The following is a 6,422-nucleotide window of genomic DNA, read 5'->3' on the forward strand; positions in this document are numbered from 1 at the left end:
CGGCGGCCTCCCCCTGGGTCCCTCGCACAGAGACACCATCAACCGGAGCGGTATGATGTTGCGGAGTCCCCGGCCGGACTTCCGGCCCAGGGAGCCTTTTCTCGGCAGAGACCCGTTCCACAGTTTAAAGAGACCCAGGCCACCTTTCATTAGGGGCCCTCCGTTCTTTGCACCAAAACGCCCATTCTTCCCTCCCAGGTACTGACGGAAAGAAACCAGGGGAAAGGCATTCGGAACAGTCTAGAGAGCATTGGAAGTAGGGATTTGGTTTATTATTGTTTCTATTTGTTTCCCTCCTTTGATTTATTTTTTTATTACAACAGAGGGCCTCCCTCCCGACGTCACACATGCCTGCATTTCACTCTCCCACCCAGGCCCCCCTCCTGCTGCACTTAACTACCTTCCCACGGCCTTTGTATTTTAAGGGGGGCGGGGGGCGGGAGCAAGTAAACAAACACAACCGAAGCCACTGCCTTTGGCTGGGGAATTGAGGGGCGGGGAGGAAAACAAATCTTACTTTACCCCAACTATTGAAGAGTATTATTACATTTGAAATAAAACTTCCATCAGTACAGATAATGACATGTGCCATGTCGGGATGTTATTTTGGGCCTGGCTTCTCAGGAGTCGATGGAAGGGTTCCCATCCGGTCTCTCTCCAGCTCAGTTAACTGCTGTAACCAGCTCGGCTCCCGCCCCTGTCTGCTGTGCCCTGCTGACAGCCAAGAGGTGTTACGAGCGAGGAAATGTGGGAGACCCTGGACCTGTCGAGCTGTTTGGTTTTTAAAGGCATGTTGAAGTTGAGTTCTTTACCTTTCTCCTAAAACCTTAATGAAAAATCAGCCTCTTCCGAAGTACTATTAAGCAGGAAGTTGAGGAGATAACAAACCTTCTACCCTAGTAAAAAAAAAACTTTCCTCTTTATCTTTGGAATGAAAGAGGGGGCCGGGTCTGATTCGAGGTTAAAGTAAGGAGTAACTGCAACGGAGAGAGTTAGGGAAAGGCAGCGGTGACGGCGGCTGACCTACCCCGTCCCCCGTGACCGTTTCCGAGGTGGTTTCACGGGCCTCGCACCACGCTCTCGCTTCCTGCTCTTCTTTCTTGACTTTCTTTTTCTCCCTCAGTTTTTACTTCTGCTTTGGCCGGAAAGAAAATCACCACAGTCGACAGTTGTCAGAAAGGTGCAGCCGAAGTGTCCTCCCTGAGCTTTAACCATTTCCCGCGGCGCCTCCCTAACGGCAGTGAGACTGGTTGGTTTTCACTGCCGGGGAGCGGGGACCATTTGTCTTCACCTTTCCTTTCCCTGCCCTTGTCCTGTGTTCTCCCGTGTTCCTGGTTTTCCAGAGGACGAGGAAAAAATGATGTTAACACCTCTTCAGATGTGTCTTAGTGGCAAGGGGGTGTTACCGTCTGTACAGAGAAACAGGAGGACCCGATAAACCCAACTTTACCCCACTCGGCAGATGGCAGCTTGTCACATATCGGCGTAAGCCTCATCCCCACCTCCTGCTCCCAGCAGGAAATAAGAATATTTCTGCCCTTAGTCAATTCACGTGACAAGTTCTGTTCTCCTCCCTGAACTGAAAGGCTTATTTGTGTTTCTACAACCAGTACTGGGAAAAAGACAATCACCGCACTTCAAGTGTTTATATCTTTATATCTAGGGACACTATTTTTTAGACTTAGTGTCTTAACCCCAAGGTACACACTGGTAATCTCCAGCTAGATGAGTAAAACAATATGTGTTGAGTTTTTTAGAGACTCCTAGTAAGTTTTATATTTTCTTCCAAGTTAGTATAGAACTAACTAGGAAGTGATGGGGATTGCTTTGGATTCCTGCAGTGACATATTAAAGGTGGGCGGGAGGGGGGAGTGGGCAATGTAGTGATCGACCGATTGTGATCCTTTGTGTCAGAATAAACTTGATTTTCAGATGAAGAGCAGCTTAAACGAGATGCGCATCATAGTTGGGGCGTTCTGCGGAACGTACTCCATGTTATTTATTTGGGTTCGCCATGTGATCTGTGCTTAGGATGCTGTAAATCGTTCACCTCCCTGATGCATTTCTGGTCCTAAGCCAACTAGCTGTTCTTTTCTTTGACCCTCTCAAGCCACTCTACCCTGTAGCTCTCCCCACAAAAATGCATGATACCATGACCTTGTATGTGGGGTGGGGTATATAGTGTAGCAAAGCAAAGAAACGGTATAGTTCACATTGAGTCCTAAGACATTTGTTTAGGAGGAAGTATATGGCAGAGTAGGGTGGGCAGGGGGAGGGACAGTTCTATTTGACTCAAATAGAAGTTTTTTGGTTTTTTTTTTTTTTGCGGAAATTAGGTGGGATGTTTTTCATTCTAGAATAAAAGAATGTGAATTCTTTCTGCTGCTCTTGTTTAAGCTAAAAGTAGTGTTTACTTGAAAAAGCTCTCTGACCATTTGGTTTTATCAGAAAATGTGGGGCTGTCAGGAAAGTGGCTTCCTGAATGTTGAGGCAGGTGACTCTCCTCAAAAGTAGGATGGCTAATACGTGAAAGGAAGACTTTGTTGTACAGTTTAAAAGATGGACTTTAAGGGTTGGGTTTTGTTTTTTTTTCTTTTTGTGGGCTCTTTTGTTTTTTAATCCACAGAATCCTCAGTGCGCTTGTTTCAGGATGGAGGTGAGGATTTGTACGTGACTGTCAGCTGTTAACTTTAAGGAAACCTGTCTACAGCAGTAAATGAAGACAATGTACATATGTGATATAGTGAAACAAAAAAGACAATTCTGACGTTCATAACATAAAGCAAAGGGGTTTTATTCTTTCTGTGTCTGTGATTTAAAATTCCGTGCCCATGCTCTGACTTTTGTATTTCAACCTGAGTTTAAAAAAATAAACAAGATATTTTTTAAAGAAAGCATAACATAGTGTGTCTTGGCAAGGACATGACTCATATGAAAGCAGAATCTGTGAAGTTGTTCCTAAGGCCCTTGGTGCTCACTGTAAAATCACAGACAGAGAATTGCAGGGGGCGTGAATGCGCTGGTGCCACTTAAGACTCAGTGATACGGCGTCCGGAACAGCCCTCACGTGTTCTGTAAGTGTGTTTTCTGTCATCCGATGAAGGCTGTCCTCCCTGCTGTCCTCCCTGCTGCCCTCTGCCCTCCCACAGGTTGAGAGTGAGTAGAGTGGGGTTTGATTCCAGGGAGGGTAAAATGATCAGAGAGTAGGACTCCCACCCTTTTCGACGCCAGGAATTCGACGTTTGTGATAACATGGTACAGCGAACCTGTCTAGATAATGTGAATATGCTAAACCTCCTAATCGCAGAATCTTCACTCCCCTGAAGTTCCTGCTTCATGAAGAATTAAGCGTCAGCTGTTATTGTTTTGCAGCCGCTGTAAATTACTGCTTTTTCCCCCTTTTTCCTCCCCTCCCCCCTTTTTTGAATGGGCGGGAGTGCCTGTTATGACTGAAATTAGATATGTTGGATTGATAGTCTCACGTGTTCGGTGTGGAAAACAAAACAAGTACATGCTTTAGAGGCAACAGCAATGAAATTCCTTTGAAATGTGTATTAATATCATTTTAATAAAATAAGTAGTTCTAAAGGTTTGACATTTTTCTTTGAGATTTGGGGCTTCAACGCAGGGCCCCTGGCTCCTCTGGTGAGTGCAACTAGGAGGAAACTTCTCCAGGAGCGGAAGCCGCTGCTCTGCAGAGCAAGCCTGTGGTTGGAAAACCTAAATTTTCTCCAGCAAAGAGCCTACGTGACTGTCCAGGGCTGAAGGGGAAACCAGCTACAGAATGCAGAACGAACAGCCTGGATGTGTCTCTGAAGATATGAATGGATTGGCTTTTGGTCCGAGGATGCGCGGGGGGCTCGCGGAGGTGGTGGGTGTGCCTGCACGTCTCAGGCACACGCAAAGACACCCGACCACCCGTCCCCTTCCGTGTGACCGCTGGCGTGCTCTCTTCCAGCCATTCCTTTTTTTTTTAAAGTCTGTTTGTCTCCCAGCATTATGTTTTTGTTTTCCAGTTTAATAAAGTATGGTTTCCTTTGTCGTGTGGTTGACTCTTCCCCTCTCACATTGCTCTTGTCCAGCTGTCCCCTTTGATTTCTGCACTCGGTGTCACCGAAGGCAGTCTGAGCCACCAAGATCTTCATGGCCTTGTGGGTTTTCTGTTTGATCCTTTGTGTAATTCGGTCTTGGAAAGGGATGATGGGTGGGGAGAGATCAAAGGTATTCAGGGAGTGGAAGGTAATGAAGTGGGATGTGCCGGATGGGTAATTTTTTGTGTACGTCTTCAAAAAGTGCAATTGCGAGCGAAGAAGCACTTGTAAAGCAAGCATAGAATTGGGGTGGCGATGCTGAGTATCCTGGCCAATTCTTTGCCCACATCTGCCCTTCTTGCTGCACGTTGACAGTCTGTCATACAGAAACCCCAGTTAACCCTTCTGTCTTGCCCCAATGCTTTCTGACAATCCAGTGAGGCTTAATAAATGGAATGTAGGTCTTAACAGGTAGAGGTCAGGCCTAGGTCACAGGCAGGGTAGAGGCTCTCAGTAGCAGCCTTGGTTACATGAAGCTGCACAGGTGTCACTAGACACTTCGGAAATAGCATCAGCCTAGGAACACGCCCGGCAGGGAGGGTATATTGCAGGACTGGCTGCTGCTGGAATCCGGCTCACCCTTTCTGCCTCGTCCCTCCTTGGGACTCTGACATGCCCACCCGGTTCTTGTCTCCACCTCCAAAGAAGCGACAGGTTGTAGGCTTCCTCGTCGGCCCTTCTGGACATGGTGAAGATGTATGCTTCCCCTAAAGTGTTTTATTTAAGCCAATCTGATGTGAGAGGGATGAGTTACCCCCTCATGTATGCAGACGTAATAACACCATCCAAATGGGTTTGGGGTTTTGGGGTGTTTCTCATACTTGTTTATGAGTAACTATGGACAAGCCCCGTCAGCTGCTGTTCACAATTGCTGAGTAATAACTCACTGAGGCTGCATAGGCAAAGCGACAGAGGGACGTGAGATATCGGTTCTCAAGTAAACATCCTGTCCCCCCACCCCAAGTAGAAATAACGAGAAGCACATATGTGTCAAAAGAGCAAATGCAGTGTAAACTTTATCAAGTTATTCCTAACTGCTGGGGGACAACAGCAGAAACCTTTCGTGCTTAGTTACAAGTTGGAGGGGAAGAGGATAAGAAGGTTGAGATCTATTCAGAAATTGATGTTGCAGTTACAGTTTATTTTTTTCTTTTCCTGTCCTTTCCCTTTGTCCTCACTGTGGCAAGAGTCAAAAGTTGAGAATACAGATGTGGGTGGTGGGGCCGGGGAGCGATGCCAACAGAGAAAACAGATACAGGCTGCAGCTTTTTGTGTTTGACTCAAAAGGGTGTTGGCTAAACCAGTCAGCCCTTGACCAGTTGCGGTTCATAGCAAATTAGATGTGCCGGCAACCACCTTCCTCATTCCTATGGTCGCCCCTGATTTTTGAGAATTACTCAGGCCGCTTGATTTGTGGAAAAGAGATAAGAGGACTTGAACCTTCATATGTTTTTCTTAGGGTACTTCAGTTGGAATGGTAGGAAGAAAGAAAACGGGCAGCATCCAGTTCCTTCTGTTTTGTCCTCCCCTTGTACCTACAAGAGAGAACGCTTAAGGTCCCATATCTTTTAGGTAGCCGGTCATTGCCAAGGGCAGTAGAGATAGTAAACGATTAATTTGAAATCTTGGTTATTGAGCCTTAGTTGTATATTGCCTTCCACAGATGTGTCTAGGACCTTCTTAAAGAGTGCTTTTGCTCTTTATTTTTTACTTCAGCATTGAACTTAAATTGACATCCTTGCACTGGCTCCTGTGTTTGGGAGACTTCCCTATATTTTTCCCTTGGCCTTGACCTGACAAATCAGGGACGTTGAAAAGGCGGGGGTGGAGGTGGCTGTTTCCTGGTTTCTCTTCTACAGACTCAGATGTGTAAGGGAAGGAGAACCTTAGCGGAGATGTTACATGAGCCCAACTTTGTTTTCAAAGCAAAGTTCAACTTGTCCCCGTGCTTCTGATAGGAAGCTTCCCCCTCTTTTATTTTCTCTGCAGATTTGGCTGGACTTCTCTCTCTGTGGCTTTTTAAAGAGACGTTAAAGTAAAGCTTGACTCCCATCCTAGATCTTTATTACTAAGGGGGGGAAAAAAGTTTAATAACCTAACCTCCCCACACCACCTACTGTACCTTTCGCCACTTGGTTAGTTCATTTGGTGGCAATAAAATAAACCTTCCTTTATATATTTGTTCTTACTAAAATATATTCTCTCTCTCTCTCTCTCTCTCTCGCACCTTTCGCCACTTGGTTAGTTCTTTGAGCCTCAAAAGCATTTGGTGGCAATAATATAAACCTTCCTTTATATATTCGTTCTTACTAAAATATTCTCTCTCTCTCT

Source organism: Pteropus alecto, unplaced genomic scaffold, assembly GCF_000325575.1.
Source record: "Pteropus alecto unplaced genomic scaffold, ASM32557v1 scaffold106, whole genome shotgun sequence".
Lineage (NCBI taxonomy): Eukaryota > Metazoa > Chordata > Mammalia > Chiroptera > Pteropodidae > Pteropus > Pteropus alecto.